We start from the raw sequence: 18,333 nt of genomic DNA, 5'->3' as shown, positions 1-18,333 counted from the left end.
AAGCATAAATTACAGTTATCACCCCCCATGTCCCCTGTAGTGCCATGACTGCTCATGGTTATGTTCCTTATGATCCGATGTTTATGCAAGAAGCATGTTTTCTATCTAAATTCTGGGGCAACGTTTTTCACTGTTATAACCACAATTTAACCAACATGACTGATTTAGCCAATCATTAGAAGTCTCCACAGGTGTGTGAAAATATTGAAAGCTCATGGTGGTTTGGGATTTTAATCTTTTCTCTCCTCCATTTAACCTCAGAGACTTGTCAGAGCTATCACGATTGCATCAAATATGATTTCTAAGACTCAAGTCGAGATCAATTTGAAAGTGATCCTGCGGTTTGACTCTGTTGATAATACAAATTTATGCACAGTGTTTCATTTCACAGTCAATACGGATTTCAAAGGACATTTAATGGCTTTAGATAAGAAGTGACAGTAATCACTAAGTCATTAGTATTCCTCAACAATCACACCAAACCTATGCAGATACAGTAAGTAGTCATTTAGTGCCATCACATAGAAAATATCTCAATTATTGCACATTTTAGTGAATTGATTTATGACTGATTTGAACAGTTATCTACTCTTTAACCCCATGCTTATTATTGACTCTATTACAGCTTAAGGATTTATACCCTAATACCATTTATTTTTAGCTGTTTTAAACCCTAGGTGAAAGTTGCCTCTTTGTAATTATACAATTCTTTGAAATGGCAGGCTGTTATGGATGTTGGATCAGCGTTTTTCCACTGACTAGATTGAAAACTTGTGGGATGTGCTCGCTTTATGCCTCAGGCTCATACAACAGTCTGGGGGAAAGACAGACCCAAAGAGACCTATCTGTAGCCTGCCAATGAAGACACTCAGTCCAGTCTGTAGCCGAGGATTACCATGAGGAAGAGGAGGAGGAAGGAAATGAGACAGGAAGACAACTTCCCGTGAGGCAACTTTTCCACACAGCATAGTGAGTAGAGCAGAGATGGCGGCTGAGGAGATGGTAGAAAACAAGAGAGGGGGAAGAACAGGAGACAGGAGAGGCCAAATGGAGGTAAAGTTTGGGCACAACAGCCTGCGGCAGAGAGCTGCACAAAATCACCTGAGAGAGGCGAGCTGGAGCTGCTATTGGCTGAATAAGTTGTAACAATACTGCCGGATGCCTGATTTTATAAGATGATTTTGCAAACTTGGAAGAGAAGAAATGTGCGCTTCCTTGTAAAACAAAATAAGTGTGTTCATTCAGTGCAATTTTATACAGACAGGCTTTTGTAGGTCCAAAAACGGATTGTGATTAACATTAAATTGGCTGTAATGCACCAATCTGATGATACCATTCCCATAGGGGAAATGTATGAGGAAAAAAAGATGAAAAATTAAGTTTTAAATTGGCTTTATAATTGCATTTTAACACGGGCAAACCTGGACTTCCCAGAGCATATTTTGTTTCGTTTTCTTGATGCTGTCTCACACAAACAGACACACAGAAACACACACATGCAAACACTGCAGACAATAGGTAAATCTGCACTTGTACTCTTGCACACAACCTCACAGTTTAGGCAGCTGCAAGACTTCTTTTTTTTCCCGCATAGTGATGATTTTCTCTGAGAGGTTTCTGACTTTTCTTTCCTTATTCCTGCAGTGATCCATAGCAATGCACACAGACATGCAGCTACACACATATACACGCCAGACTCTGGCCTGAGGACAGAGATGGAGAGCTCTAATTTCTACAGGGCCCACAAAGTCCCTCCATCCCTCTAAACTCAATCTCCTCTCTTTCTCACGCACGGCACTACACACACTCACCGGATTATCACGTATATAGTCAAGCACACACATGCACCTATATATATTTTGCAAATATGTGTGGTATGGCCGTGTATGCCTCCGAAAATGGTCTTGGAGAAGACAGATTCCTTCCTCCCTCCCTCTGCCTCCTCTTCAACATTTAACCAACACGCACACACCTTTTGACTCAGTTGATTACCTTTTAAAGCTCCTTGTACAAAAGCCTCGAGGCCTGGAAGAAGCTTCCCCATCCGTTTGTGCATGTACGTATCAACAGTGAAGGAATGACATTGCAAAGGAGGGAGAAAAGAACCGTTTAAGCTGCATGTGCACAGATCCATGACTAGGCAAAATTATTCTATAACCAAACAGTCCTGGTTTTCACTCTTACAACAGCCAATGCACATCCAACAGTCTCTTACTTCTCCTGCTGGGTTGTTTTTTTCAAGTGAAGGTACTGAACCTCTACCCGCTCACTCCATCATGTGTCGCTGTGGATAATAGCATCAGCTAAATCCCCAACATGTAAAGAGGCCCGGAGACGTCCAGATGGTCTGCAGCAGCTCTGTAATTTGTCAAAGAAAATGATGCTGAACAGCACAAGAAATTAAGCAAATACAGGCAGAAAGCATTTCTGCTCTTGAGTTGATGGTGAATGCCATTAAAAGATAAGGCTTGCATGTTTTTGTGTTTTTTTTATCTGCATTTTCTCCCACAATACCATAAATATGAAGCCAACAGGTACTTTTTCTTCACATTAAGTAATGTTTATAGCCGAAACGTAAACCAGCAGTTTTTAACCCTTTTAAGAGGGCAAACCCCATAGGGGTTAGGATGAAAAAAACTCACTTCTAGTTTTACTTTCACTCTCCTCTGTTATCATCATTTTCTTTTGTGGCTTTTTTTTCCTATATAAAAGTCCCAAAAACACCCCAGATGTTCCCGACACAGAAATACAAAGAAAAAGTCCTCTTTGGTGCCTCGCCCCTTAACTCTGAACCCTTTAAAGAGGGTGAATGGAGCAAAGGGGGCATCTAACCGTCGCCTACCTGCCTCCACTTTCATCCTGGTAAGCCGATTAGCCTGCAGAGGGATTCCCGCAAATGCAAGAAAGTCACAGTAAGCAGTAGTTACTTTTATGTCCTGAAGAGCCGTGATTTAATTATTGGAACCACCAAGGGCCAAAACGGGGTGATGAATCAAAATGTGCCTCTGTGATCGTTCTTTTCAATCCCTGGATATATACAGTAGCACCTTTAGAGCATAAAAGATGTGTTGTGAATGTGTGTGCATGTTTGTGTCTGTGGAAATGTGTCGTTGTATTTGGCCTAGCAGCTCCTGCAGTGACTGAGTGTCTCTAATTGAGTGTGCTGCTCACTCAGACAGGAGGTCTCAGACAGTGTTGACATTCAGGCAGTGGAAGGCCACCATTGGGGATGACAGCTGATCATTCTTCCAGCCAGCACTCTAATTACACAGAGATGGAGAGAGCGAAGGAGCGAGAGGGAGGCTTTTTAAACAACAAACAGGTTCCGGTTGCTTCCAATCAAGCCTCCCATCCTGCTGTTTTGTCCATTCATAATGGTTGCCCCCCCTCCCTCCTCAGTGGGTAGAAAAGCAGCCAACACCCCACTGTCTTCCTGCTCCCTGACTGAGAGCCTGTGACCACACTGCCTCCCGCAACTCCCTCAGCCCAGCATCTTTCACAGCACTTTCCCAATTATACCAAAGTCGTGCGCTCCTGTTTGTGTGTGATTTCGTTGTCGCCTGAAAGCGTCTAGGAATGACAAGCTCTCTCTGTTTCCCTGTCTCTCTCTCTCTCCCCAAGACACACACATGCAGAGACATAGACACACATGCACACCCCATGTGATGTATGGAGTCAATCAGACTTCATTGGACAGTGTTGTGATAGCCTCAGGATATTAGCAAGCTTGCTCTCTGCTCACCCAGATGATAAACTCTTTATGTGTCCACAGGCTTTGGTGGAGCAATAACAGCATTTCTGGCCTTCCTCACCCCTCACCATCCATTTCAGTAAAACTCCAAATGTGAAGCTTAGCAGACGCTGCTCTAAGCGGCATCCAAGACTTTCCAGGGATGGCGATGAAGAAGCAGGAGACATACATGTTTAGGTAAGTGAGCATCTGCTGCAGTGATTGGAGTTTCTAAATCAGCATACCCCACCCGACCCTCTGCCCAATTCTTCACCCGACATGCCCTTAAGAAGGCCTTTACCACTACAGGAACATAGCAACCTAAAAGGTAAAGTCTACCCATTCTCATGCAGTCTGCTTTTGTCTCATTTGTAGACGTGGCTCCAGGTTACAGGTCGATAAGTTCACGTCTCGGAAAAGAGCTTCTACACCGGGAGCATAGCAAAAGCAACAGATGAGCACCAGCTCCATTCCTCTCAATGTCTGCAGCTAAAGAACTGCGATGCAACGCTCTGGAAGCCTTCACAGTCCTGCACTGCACACTAGTGAGGTCTGAAGCTCAAAATAAGACTGCATGATCAGTGTAATATGGGAGCCTGTGTGAAATCTGAACCATTACACAGATGTGTGACAGACAAGTGAAACAGGCAGCTTAAAAGCATCACGGGGAGACAGTCCATTTTATGAAAGTGTTTACGGGATTAATCAACTGTTCACTGAGGTGTTTTTATTCTCTGGGGCATCTGTGTTTGTTCTGATAGGTCACTGGAGGCATTTTGCCATTCTACTCTAATCTCTCAAGTGAATAAGGACCCTCTTGTGAATGTTTTGAAACCATTGTGACCATGTTCAGGCCAGCAATAGACTATGTAAGTGGCTACTTCGTGGTGGCAAGTAAAGTGAAAAGATCAAATACTCTTTGATTCAGTCAGTACATATTTGAGGTAGTTGTGATGCACATGATTGTTTGCAATTCATGCGTGTTGAAGTACTCCTCTAGATAGAATACTTTCCCCTTGCTTTGCTACATAAATTAAAAAGTTAACTTTGCTTTATCTTCTTCCTGTGGTTTAGCTACTGACACATAGATCACACATCAGTTGCACGTGTCAAACACAGTAAATTTAAAAGACATACAGCACAAACACACGCGCACGTACACACACACACACACACACACACACACATACGTCATGCACGTCTGCAGGACTCCACTTGAGATTCATAAGTATTTAATGAGTGTCTCGTGGGTGGCGGTGTGTCTGACCTTGCTCATACCCCACTCTTATTGTCATACATCACACAGGACGCTGCGGATTGTAGTATGACAGGGAGGTGACTGACAATTCTTGGTGTGTGTGTGCCTGATCACATATCAGAATTTAGGGCCTGTTTAGGGTAGTAAGATATGCCCGCACACATACTTTGAGTAAATGCACATATGTCTGTGGTGAAGTGGGAAACATCAGCACATGTGTGCGTGTTTATCTGTGCATGTGTGAGCGTGTGGGTGTTCAACATGGTTGTCAAGTGCTTGAGCGGGCCAATCTCTCATCTGCCATCCACTCAGAGGAACTGACATGTAGCCAAACCAAACAGACATAAAGACAGAGCGGAAAGCATCACTATGCAGCTCAGCAGTGCAGTTTGTCCTGACCCTGTCTGGGGCCCTCTCCTCTCCGCTGATTCTAATGAGCTCCCCCGGGATTAGACTTAGGCGGCCAGCGTCCCAATGAGGCACAGGGAGGTAGGGGGGTTGATATGGGCAGGGGCAGGAGGGCGACATCAATCCACACACACACACACACACACACACAAACAGTACACACACCTTGGCACACAAACACAAACTTGTTTGAGCAGGAAGGTATTGGAAAGTCCTATACTATCCAGATACACTGGTACTTTTTTCAAACACGCAAACAAAAGATGACAGTACACATATCAGACTCCCTTTGGATTTAGTATTTTTCACACCAAAGATTCTATCAAAAAACATGATTTGAGAATCTATTTGTTTTTAAAAGTGAATATCATTCATTCTATTGATAGTCAATCAATGCAATAAGCCAGTACCACGTCAGATGTGTGACTTGCCTCAAAAAAATAGTTGTTTCAATGAATTTCAATGTGGACTCATAATAACTGTACGTGTTTATATGGCCACTAGGGGGCACATCATTAGCATGAACTTGCAGCATAGCCTGTATATCGTGTTCTTGGCCGCCTCGCAAATGTAAATCGTAAAATTTGCTCTCTTCAATCCCAGGTTTTGGTCTTCACGAAATCATCTGCATCTGTCACATAATATAGTTGTGCTACCGGTAGTATAATTTGATAATACATGCTGAAACTGTCTGCAGGGCCAGCCAGGGGGATTGGTTGAGTTGGGTGAAATTTCTCTGCGGGTTTATCACTTTGAGAGATGATGAACAATATTTATCATAGCAGCTTTATTTAATAAACGTGCACCTCAAGTGTGCTTGTTCGCCGATGACAGGAGCTGTAAGCTGTAGGTTTTTTCCTACGTCGAATGTGATTAAAAAATAAATAAAAACGTGTGCTAGACTGGATCAGATGGAGGGCTACCCTGCCTGTGATTGTTTTTTACGTGGGTGTGTCTGATTGTCAGTGAGACAACCAATCACAGCAGCGTAAAGTTTATCCAAGCTTTCCTGGATCTTGTTGTGGTTTTATTGATAACACATGTTATTTAGCATCCTTGCAAAAACAAGTCTTTTTTTCTGTGCTTTTTCCTCTTAAGGGAGTGCTTATACCGTGGAGGCATTGCCTATTATTTAATGAAGTCCCTTTATGACTGCAGTTGCATAGACCTTAAAAATGTAAACTCAGGCCAACTAAAATTTGAATTTGTACTTAATTAGAGATAAAAAGCAAAAGTATTTATGTCTCAAGAAGTTTTGTAACTAAGTCCAGAAGTACAGCACTGTAGTATAACTGCCATCAAATTAGTTTCCCCAAAACTTCCACCCATATCGGCGACAAACTATCGAGTGCACAGTTTTTAAAGTCAAGTTATGTCTTTGCAAGTGACACAAAACCCTTATTTGTCTGCAATTTCCCTCACTGGTACCAAAGGTTAAATGGTAAGAGGGCTGATCAGGTATTGTCTGTGCTAGACAAGCTCATTAATGTGTCACAATTCATTATCAGAGCCTTGTCCTCACCTTGTCAGGTGGCTAATGGGAATATCAATCATAGGCTTCCCCATCACGACCCTTCTCACATCTTTGCTTTGCATCTTGCCTCTGTTGACTTTTTATCCCGAAATACCACCGGGCCCAAACAGATCTGTCTGGAACAAATGTCAAACACAATTCGGCTCAGGAGTAAACACCCACAAACATGGCTGACATACAGAGTGAGATTCTTCGAAGCCGAGGTGGCCGGTGCTGTTGTTTTACAGATGTTTCTGAGTCGTCGTTTTCTGAAAGAGTGTGTTCATTTTGACAGGGTGATGAGCTTCTGTTGAGAAAGAGAAAATGATGAGCTTTCATAGTAGGTGCTTGATGGAAAAAAAAGGTAAGTCATGAGTATGAAACATAATCAGAATGCAAATAAAATATTAAAAAAAACCAAAAAAACGATAATAGGAGAGAATGGCAGCTGGTCAGGAGGCCAAGCCTGAACTCCCTGAGCCTCTTTTCTTTTTCTCTCCTCCTCCTGTGTTCTCTCCATCTTTTGTTTCGGGTTGATGTAGCGCCAAAGCTGAGAGGAGTTCATCGACTTGGACAGCTCGATAGCAGGCGTTGCCTCCAAAGCTCCTGCTCTCAAATTGCCTGTAATTTCATTTTTGTGTGTAAATATGTGTTTCTTGTCAGGTGCGTGGCGGCAAGAAGAAAAACAGGCACGCAGACAGCTCTGACAAGCAATTACACCGCAGCTTGTTTGAGAGGCAGATTGGGATGAGCTCTTGGTCTGCTGGCGGGACAGAAGATTGAATACTCCAGAGACATAGGAGAAATGGCCGGAGGGAGAACATTGGTGAGACAACCGCTGGGACAACAGTGGGTTTTATTTTATTCTAATTCTTGTGTTGTTGATTGAGCATGTGTGGAGCAACAGAGGAAGTTGATCTGAGACGGGTCAACAACAAAAAAAACTCAACACGACACCTCATTTGCTCAGGGCTTTGTGGTTAGACTGCACGTCATAAAATAATATTTCATCGGTTTGAATCCTGCTCCAACCATCTTGTTTAATCTTCAATAATGTATTTCTTTGTAAAAGTGGAGTGTTGCCTTTCGATTTTACATTTTAGAATTAACAATAACCTTATTTTCCTTTTTTTTTTTTTAAGTCCTTTTTCTTTCTGTATCTGTATGTTTATAAAATACATTTAAAGAGTAGCGGGTTAAGCCCAGATTTTGAAACATTTACTTCATTGGACATGCTATCCTTTTTTTTTTTATACATGCAGCAGGAGGCCCCGAAACATGTATTATTGTACATGAAACAGTTAACCCAGAATATTAAAACCATACAGTCACTTACAGATCAGTAAAGGCTCTCTAAACCAGCTGACTGCAGCTGCTCCATAAGAGAAAAAACATGATATTATGAAGTCCTGGACAGATGATCTACTATTTAAGATGATCAATCAATGACTTTGCCAGATTGTGACATTTTAGGCTTTGACTTTGGCCAGCTGGCAGAAGTGTCTGTTGTACACAGCCTTACAAAAAGCAGAGTATGTTTAATTTGGAAACATCAGTGGAGTCAATAACAAAATAAGAAAAAAATCCTGCACCCATTAATTTTCCGGGAAAAAAAAGGGGATCTTACTGCAGTTTTTCCTCAGGTCAGCTGTATAGCATGGCGTTTCGCCAAGGCTGCAACCTTCACAGCCATCCTGTCATCAATGCTCATATCACTTGAGCAGACTATAGCGGTGCAGCAGAGCATGACGACAGTGGTTACATCTGATTCATAACCTTCCCATGGTGCACACATATGCGGATGTCAGAGTTGGTGGCAAATGACGGATGGGCGGGCCTGCGAATCCGTTCCCCGGTCATGAACCAGGAAGTCTCACCCTCAGGGGGAGTCCCAGGGCAATGTGAGGTGGCTCTATGGGAGAGAGTACAGTTAGTACATTCTCAGATGTTCCATTAAGTTGATTAATGGCCTAATTACGTCCAGTAAACACTCCTAGGAGATAAGGAGCGGGAAGGCAGAGGAAGGTTGGGGCAGTAGAACCAAGCTGGCTCATGGTCAGTCAATTATAGTCGTTCTTTTGTTCCTTACGAACACAAAACAAACATTTTTTTAACCTTTATTTATGTGTGGTTGTGTCACTGAGAGCAGTGCTACACACACTTACACTGGGATGGTGCAACCGCAGCAGTTGGGGCCTTTTATTAAGGGCCCCTTATCAGTGATAGTGATGGAGAGGCGTGTGCCAATCGTGGTTTTCCACATACCGATGTATTGTGATGGTTCAGGATTGGACCAAAAACCTTCTGCCATAGGCCCACGATCCCCGACCTTTTAGGGCACCGTCCAAGTGGCAAGCCACTGTTTGGTCACCCATTGGTTTGTAAACTGCTGTTTTGAAGTCTCCAGTCTGGCCTTTTGGCACATGGCATCTTGGTTTTCTGACATTAAAAATGATGATACAGTATGTCAGTATTGTGTTCACAACTTGCCGTGAAGTGGCCAGAGAAGTAAACATCTTTTACATTAGAAGTTACACATCTTTGGTGAAGTATATGCTTGTGCTAGACCTTGTGTAAATTATAGTTGTTGATTTTAAGTGTACTTATTTATAGAAGAGTTTGCTGCAGTAGAGAAAATTCCCCGTGATTGGTCTCCAGCTCTGAAAGAGTAGAAGGACTCTTGAAGCACCAGGAGATGTAAAGCCGAATGAATATCACACTTTACATTTGTAATTGTCATTGGCAAAAACAAGTACCAGGTGCAAACTCTGCAAATCCTGTTTTCCCCGTCTTTTTGAAAATAGTATCTGATTGTGAAGCAAACGCTTTGGAGTAGCGTGTCTGGTGCCCCCTCTGCCATCTCCACTCGCCGTGTGGGCGGCTCGCTTCAGCCTCGCCTCCGTCTCCCCTCGTCTCCCTCTACAGAGGTGGGTTGAGAGCATTGTGAGGCCTTTTGCTCTTGCAGTGAGAGAAGCAAAGAAGCGGGCCTTCATCCTCCTCCACACTATAGTCTGAAATGCTGCCAAGTCGCAGCCCACCCTTCACAACGCTGGTAGTTCAGAGGCTGCTTCCTGCTCAGTGATAGGGAACAGAAATGTTGGTTTCTTTGATAATCAGCAAAATCAGGTGGTGTAATGAGCGGAATTGTGATTCACGTAAAGAGAAGAATTAGCATTATGATCAATAACTGGGCAACATAACTGAAACGCTCTTTGACTTTGTTTTGCTAACCTCCAATTACGGGGTTGAATATATTTTCTGTGTTGCCAAAATCTTTGTGGATGTCTCCATCCAAAAAAAAAACCATGCACCTCAGGTCAGGTTACCTGGCGCTGCGCTAGTGGCAGCCTGCTGCAGCATCTCCCCCTGAGAGCCCCCCTGCTGCAGTGAAGAAATTTCCCCTCGGGGATTAATAAAGTGTATAAAATCAACAACAAAAAAAAAGACTTATGACATAAATGATTGTAATGGCTGCTTATTTTTTACATAACAGGATTTTGCAAACTAAAAGTTGTTCGAGAACGTTACTCCTCTTTCTTGGCACTACTTTTCTTAGTTCTTGCTTCTTTAACAGTACACATCATTTAGTTGTTAGGCTTCATTTTGAATCTCTCACAAACTTGTTGTTGCTACTTTCCTTTAGGGTGACGTCTGTAGCTCTTTCCTGGTAACACAGGTATAAAATGGGACTCCCCTGTATTGCTTTCATTGATCCTGTCATGGCAACCTTGTAACAGAGCCCCGCTTCATAATTGGAACGCTACATTGGACACAATAAGCTTCAATTCCCCAGCAAAAGCCAGAGAGAGATGGCTGAAGGTGGAAATATGTGTCTGTTTTTTGTGCAATGCAACGCTGCGGTGAATGAGTAGCGCTGATCAGATTTTACTCGCTGATAGTGGTGTATTATCTGTGTTCGATAGGAAGGATTTAAGATGAAGAGAAACATGAGTGAAGGGACAGCTACAAATTGATGTGGGCTGTTTGTGTTCACATTTCACCAGTGCTTGTACCTTGTGTGCAAACATTAATTCAAACCCAGGGAGTGGAGTTAATAATTATATGATTAGAGTTTAATGATGAAGGATAAGACCTATTTTCTTGTATATGTCCTCAGGCGCTTTGTATTCTGCGAGTGTTATTAGAGAGTGTTAAATGCTTTCCTCTCTCAGCTTTGGAGTTCTACAGTAATTGGGCAACATTCAGACCTGCCTAGAAAGCCTTAGCAGAACAAGAAAATGACAGCCAGGGACATAAAACTGGATAATAAGGACACGATCCTGTCAGTACAGAGAGTTTATGGTTTCAGTTTTTAATGATGGACTCTGTTGTCACAATTTTCCTGGACCCAGATCTATTTGTTTGGATAATTTTCTTTTGAGTCCTGCAGTGCAACACCAACAGACTGGTCTGCTTCAGTTTAGGAGAACTCTCCAACCAAATGCCAAATCAGTGAAAATGAGTTATCCCACCGGCTGACGTGTATATTTGATAGAAGACGACAACGGGATTTTTCAGTGTTTGACAAATGACTTGCTCATCAAAAGTAATCTGTTAAATGTGTTGCTCTTTTACTGTCTGCTCATTTTGGTTGCTCAACTCCAAATCATCCACACCTACTCAATGTTTTTCTATTTAACATGCTTGATGTTGGAACTAGAAAACAAGACACTGAGTTAACAGACAGCTCTACAACTTGGGAGGATTTACTGACCGTTTAGCAGCAGCTCGCTTTGCCTCCGTGACAGTTAACAGCTCCCCAGAAGTCCCAACCTCAGGTGCAATCTCCCCAAATTCTCAACAAAATGAGGTAATTCTTGATGTTGCTAATGTTAACAACCCAGCCAAGGACACACGACACTTAAATAAACTTTGTAATTAAATGTAGTTCCCCCCTCTTTTCACAATAAAAGCCACCTTATGTTCCCTCAGTTGAATGAAGTAGTAGCAGTAGGAATTAGGTTTGCTTCAGCAGCAGCTACATACAACTGAATCAGAAGTGGCATCATTTCATGTGGTAAACTCTTCCTCTAGGAGTGAAAACTAATGACTAGATATGTAGATTTACTTTTAGATCATACACATGAAGCAGAAAGTATTTTGCAGGATATGGAGATAGCTCGTAATCCCAGCCTGCTGACCGCAGTTGTCCCAGTAGATTCATGACAGTAATAACTTCCTTCAATAGCCCATTCATTTTGAAAAATGCACTTAAAAGAGAGTGATGCAGTTTGCAAAAGTCACCAGCACTTTGCATTGAATAGAGTTTAGGTTTCTAGTTTAGAAGAGAAAAATTGAGGTTTCATCATAAACATATTCAAAGTATCACAATGAGTTATATTTATCAGGACAAGAGTATGATAAACATTGTTTAATAAGATGAACAAATTATTATTGCAAAGACAATAGAGCATAACATTGTGCAGGAGTAATATTCTTTCTAACAGGTAATTTCTGCTGGAGGCTTTACAAACACCAGACATGACAGGCTGAGTCAAAATTAAAATTGCGAGCGCTCTATGCAATTATTACAATTCACTGGATATCCACAGCTCATATTGATCCGAGGTAAAAAGAGGCGTAGTGGGAGTGACAGCTGTAATTTGGCCTAAAAGTTTTTCTCATGTCCCAACTCCTCTCTTATTATTTTGGTTATGGTTATGGTGCAGACCGTCATCTCCAGACTAGGTCTTTCTCTGTGGTTTCTCCATCCTGTTGAGTTGGAGCAAAGGGAAATGGAGAGCACAGTGGCACAACAGATGGCTCCTCACACCCTCACAGTCCCCTGAGCCCACTCACTGACCAGTGCCATGCTGCCACTCTGGGCGCAGACACTGTGCGGCAGAATTCATTAGCAGGATCAGGCTGGCAATAAGGAGGTCTGCAACACGAGGACCTACTGGACAGACTTGGCCCCAACATTTCCTTTGTCATTTCCTTCTCAAGGAGCACAGTTTGTCACCCGATGGCAAAACGCCCCACCAGTGAATGATTATCACTTAGCCTTGTGGTGAGGATCCCTGAAAACGAGTCATTGATTCAGGAAATGAAACTACCTTGAGCTAAACCAACTGTGTGCAAACACTCGTTGTCATTACACACCAAAACAAATCCAGACAGAAGACGTAGTCCTTCACGGAGGATTTTCAAATCTTCTGTTAGAGCGTCCGGACTGTGGTGGCGATAAATGGATTGAGGCAACCAATTCACAGTAGAATAACCTTTGCTGGCACACTCTAACCTCGTTGCTGGCTGCACCGCAGCTTCTTATGTTTGGCCTTTTTATACAAATCACATTACAGTCCATTGGCCTTTTGGAGCAATCTCCAATTTAAGACTCTGAATTGGAATGAAATAAAAACAGACACTTCGGCGAAAGCACGGCTGCATCATCATAGCATTGCAGTTTTCATTTTTTGAAGTGGCGTGATAGCTCTGTGAAAGGCCGTAGATAACAGAACAACAAAGGTCCCCGTCAGTAAATGTTACTTTTTGGGAAAAGATTTGAGGTGCTGTTCAAACAGATTTCAGGTTTCTGCAGTTCATCATGATCACATTCAAACTTGACTCAAAAGACTCTTGTTTCACTGTACAACAAAGTAAGCATCCTCGGAAGCGAAATTTAGTCTTCTGATGTGTTTTCAAACTTTTCCATCTAAAGTGCGTCTTTTCCATTTTTCAGTCTGACAAGAATCAAAGATGTTTCCTACTCAGCTGGTATCATCTCATGTTTTCATGCTCCGAAGCTTAAATTGGCACTGGATGAGCCCTGTCGGTCAGTTTCTATTTCCGTCCAGTCAGTCCGCCTGTTTATCTTGTGTGTCTTAGAACATCTTAGTCCCCAGAAAGGAGGAGAAGCTGCAGCTCTGTTTCTTATTACATATTCTCCCAGAAGAACTCCACACTATGTTCACTGAAAACCCTGGCTCCTGAGACAGACTTACTGACTCTCACTCTCTTACAAACAACATTGACTGCTGGTTTTCCAAACCTGAGCTGCATAGCAAGAAGGGAGGAGATGCACATGCTGAAATATGGTCGGCTGTTTATGTAACATACTTGTTTCTTCATAGATCACAGCTGCAAATAACTGGAGTATCTTGAACTCCTGTAACTATTGTGAAACATCCATAGGTATTCTAAAAATTCTCAGAGCAAAGTTCACATTTCAGACACAACAAGTTGTCAAATGTAACAAGTAGTTAGGGCCCCACTGACATCACGCGATTGGCTCAGGCTATATTAGTCAAATGCATCACACCCAAGTTGAATATTTCCTTTCCAAAAAGCTTCAGCGTAAAAAATGATTTCCTTGCATGCCTCTGTTTGACTCACAGTTAAATCTGTCCTGTCTGAATGTAATGCAATATGCATTATCAATTTGTTCATGAGGAAAAGTAGGGTGGTTTAGAAGTTCAGGTCCAACAGCACCACCCTCTGACCAGCCTGAGGAACTGCAGACGGTCCTTCAGCATTCATGTCAGACTCCGAAACCAAATTATGCATCCAGGATATGCATCAGCTCAGCTGTACGGAGGGAAAGTAGCAGTAATATCTGTCAATCAGATCTATACTAAAAAAAAACTTTTAAAAAAAACAACTAAGTATTACAGGTATTTTAGGACATCTTAAGGTTGTTTTTTTTAAAAATTCTGAAGAGTTTTGAAACTGTAGCTAACTGGGGTATGTAAGGAAATATGGCCAGGTTTGAGATATATAAACACCCTCCAAGGAGGCTCTTCTACAGGTTTGTTTCCCTGTCGTGACACTTCCACTGAGTTGTTGAGCTAATCTGACACGTGTCTGACATGTCCACTACCCGATCAGCTAGTATTTTCACCAAACTCCTCAAACTCGTCTCCCGAGACTCCAGCGCGAGGTCTGGGACCGGCTGAAAAATCCCCAGCAACATCACATCAGAGTTCCTCACTGCTCTCGCCTCCTGTACATTCTGTACACACACTCACGCAGACACACATCTACACACTCCTGTCTGTCACCGCTCACCGCCGGGGTTGCCACAGACATGCACTGACATCACAATTAAACCGAGAACGCCCCGGCACTGCACGGTCATCCATCACATGCACCACCCCCCCCCTCCCCCCCATATACACACACACATACACACACACACACCCCAACCCCCAAACACACACCAACACACCAACAGAGAGAGAGAGAGAGAGAGAGAGCAGTGGCGGGAGTGTCTTCCTGCATGCTAAGAGGGAGGTATGCATCTCTTGCTGGCAGCTCCACAAAGCATCTTGATTGGGGTGTGAAAATAAATTTTCAGCCTCAATTGGGCAGCAGCCTACATTATGCTGCTCGTCTTGAGTGGATTTTCCTCCGAGATAAAAGAATAAAATGCTCTCCATCTCCCTCTCTCCTTTTATTCCTCTTATGTTTTCAGAAAAGATTAGACTCGACCTTTCAGTGCAGTTTTGATGACGCATATATGGTAATATTATTACTATCCTACACTTTTCCTGCTAATACCCCCCCAGTGAGTGCTCAGCCATGCCACAAAGGTGAAGATAATTCCCTTAGTATCAAGGAAGATGCCCTCTTCGAGGCCCCTGGCACTGAGCAGACGGCCGGCCCTGTGATTCTGATCTCATCAAGCGAGCACGTCCGCCTCCATTAGTCTCTGGCATTGTGCTCGAAATTGCTCTGACTTGTCGGGTGATTACCTCAAATGAACAATTAGGCGGCTGGCTGTCACAATAACTTGCTCCCCGTCCGTGAATTGGCTCGCCGGTTTTAACGGCTGCTGCTGCTATCAAGGTGCTCCAAATAAATGATCCATTCTGGAGGGGAAATGTCAGCTCATAGCCCTCATAATGAATTGGTGCGCAACATCTAGTCTCATGCACTGTAATGGGATAATGAAGAAGATAATGCTGTTATTGGACAATGAATAAGTTGGCAGCGAAAGTTTCTTGATTAAGCCATGAGGAGATCTGTTTTTGATTGTTGCATGTCTGGTTAAAAAAAAAATTTGACATGTATTGATGTGCAAAACGTCTTTTTAGGGTTATTTGGTAAGATCTGGACTATTCAATTACAGCCGTTGTGTGCACGTGTCACTCTGGCATGTTAAAACAGAACTTAATAGCCTTAAAAATATAGAAAATGTCTGGTTTTACCACTTTAAAGCAACAACATGTAACATTTGCCAAACAGCTGCCTCTGTGGCAGCAAATGGTCATGACAGGATTCTGGTGCATAAAATTCTGCTTCATGTCTGCACATGCATGATGGGCTGAACCAAACAGGAATAGCTCTCAGGGCCACTGTAGATAGGCCTCTACTCATAGAATACGAAATATTTTATCATGATGTGGTATCAGGTGCAGTAAGCATTTGACCTTCATCTTTTTCCTTCTGTAGCTGTTTTATTAACTTACTAAGTAGTAACATCTACCTAGTAGAAAGTTACAACGTGCATGGGATTCACTAGAAGATCACCCTAAGTGCACAAAAATCCTGTTGCAACCAATCCGATGCGAGTCACTTTTTATCAGTGTGTCAGTATTCTGATAACATCTGCAAATTCCGAAGAACTTGTTTCGCAGTGCATTGGGGAGAACCAGGGAAAGCCTAAGGCCAAACGGCTTGTTTGAACTGGTGCGGTTATTATTTTATGAGCTCTCAAAGATAAACACTGATGAGTCAAAACATTATGATGTTTGGCCGTACATGATTTTAGTCTTTCGCAACAACCAAATCAATCGAGGCATTGACTCCTCAAGACCTCTGTAAGTTTCGGCACCGAGACGTTTGCAGCAGATCCATAAAATCCTGTGACTGATTCATTGTTTGTCCCTCCTCCACTGTAGTTATTTACCACTACTGACCAGAAATCTTGCTGTTTCAGAGATGCTCCCACCCGGTTGTCTGGTAATACCACATTCAACACGTTGACAAAAAGAACCAACTAGTTCAGTGTATCTCAGACCTTGACATGCACGTTTTCTGTTTTTTTTTCCTTTTTTTTTATATTGAGGAACTTTTCAAGCAAAACATTTGATGGCTCCTTCTTCTCAGTTGTAAGAATGTGTTGCTTTTCTTGACCTTACATTCTCATAAATGTAATATTTTGTGTGTTTTGACTGTTGAAGATATTTGAGGACTTTGAGAACTCGTGATGGCCTGAGGTGCATTTCTAAAATGTCATCATCATGGGATTTCTTCTGTAAGATATTGATATATCAAATATAAGTCATTATGTTGTTACTTTATTCTTGGAGTTGCAATATCCTTTCTTTCTTAAATTAGAACAAAGTAATATCTTTATAACGTTTGTCATGACACTAGTTCAGATGCAATCCTGTCAGACACCTGGCACAATAACTGAAAGATCAGCAGTGACTGATCTTTGTGGTGGCAGATTTGTGATTGTCGGACCTTCTCTTCTCAAAATGAGTTCTGGGAAGTCTAAGTGATGCGGCATCACCACGTAAAGGATCTATAAGGCATGCACATGCCACAAAACCAAAATGTTGGGCACAACATTATTTCATCAGGCCTAGTTTGGGGAAATCACAGTCACTCATGACAACTTGCTTAAGTAGTTTGTTTGTAATCTTCCCTCTTCATCATAAGTGCAACTCAGCAGTTTTGTATTCATCACTGTGATGCCCCATGTCCTCCCCAATCCCCCAGCTCAGAATTGAGACCAAATCTGGTCTGCTGAGATTGGTCTCAGCCATGCTGGGCAAGTCATCAGAAGCTGCAGCCATTGGTTCCGGACACATCTCAATGAGGCACAGACATCCGCTAGAAATGTCATCTTTGTGTGTGTGTGTGTGTGTGTGTGTGTGTGTGTGTGTGTGTGTGTGTGTGTGTGTGTGTGTGTGTGTGTGTGTGTGTGGTTATCTGAGTGTGTGTCTGTCTCTACCTCCCGGGCAACTTCAGGGGAGCCTCCGCAAGGAAATCCTGCATCAGTTGAGACCAGATTACCGATCAGAGTGTGACCAATGTCAGAAAGCGCAGAGCGGAGTAATGCAGCCTAATGGCGAGACAAGCCGGGGACTCTTTAATGGTAATGAATACACAATGTGAGCCCACGGCGAGAGGGGAGGGAGGGGGGGGGGGTGTCGTGATCAGACTGGTTAGGAGGGAGAGATAAGCACAGTGTGTGGGAAAGGAGAAGGCAGTGTCATGTTGACTGTGTGTGTGTGTGTGTGTGTGTGTGTGTGTGTGTGTGTGTGTGTGTGTGTGTGTGTGTGTGTGTGTGTGTGTGTGTGTGTGTGTGTGTGTGTGTGTGTGTGTGTGTGTGTTCAGGAGGGTTGACAAAATAACAGAAACACCTTGCACAGTGAATCCTAAACTCGCTGCTTAATTTTTTTTTTGTATCCTGTTACAGTGAATCGGCTCAAAACCAAGCAAAAGAAAAACTTCTCTTCCCTGTAATCAATG

At 42.7% G+C, this 18,333-nt stretch overlaps 1 long non-coding RNA gene across 1 annotated transcript; it reads right to left on the bottom strand.

Annotated features, from left to right (window-relative positions):
* Window positions 1–5,690: 5,690 nt before the first annotated feature.
* LOC138620769 (uncharacterized) lies at window positions 5,691–17,892 on the bottom strand. The gene is made up of 3 exons (XR_011310893.1): window positions 17,813–17,892; window positions 9,175–9,348; window positions 5,691–8,821 (listed from the first exon to the last, which is right to left on the bottom strand). It is a non-coding gene; the product is annotated as an uncharacterized lncRNA (long non-coding RNA).
* Window positions 17,893–18,333: the final 441 nt, after the last annotated feature.

The sequence above is a fragment of the Brachyistius frenatus genome, unplaced genomic scaffold (assembly GCF_029030835.1).
Source record: "Brachyistius frenatus isolate BFR_SWC_R1_liver_20210118 unplaced genomic scaffold, ASM2903083v1 Contig_26, whole genome shotgun sequence".
Classification (NCBI taxonomy): Eukaryota; Metazoa; Chordata; class Actinopteri; family Embiotocidae; genus Brachyistius; species Brachyistius frenatus.
The sequence above is the reverse complement of the archived record's forward strand: the minus strand, read 5'-3'. Positions and strand labels throughout refer to the sequence as shown.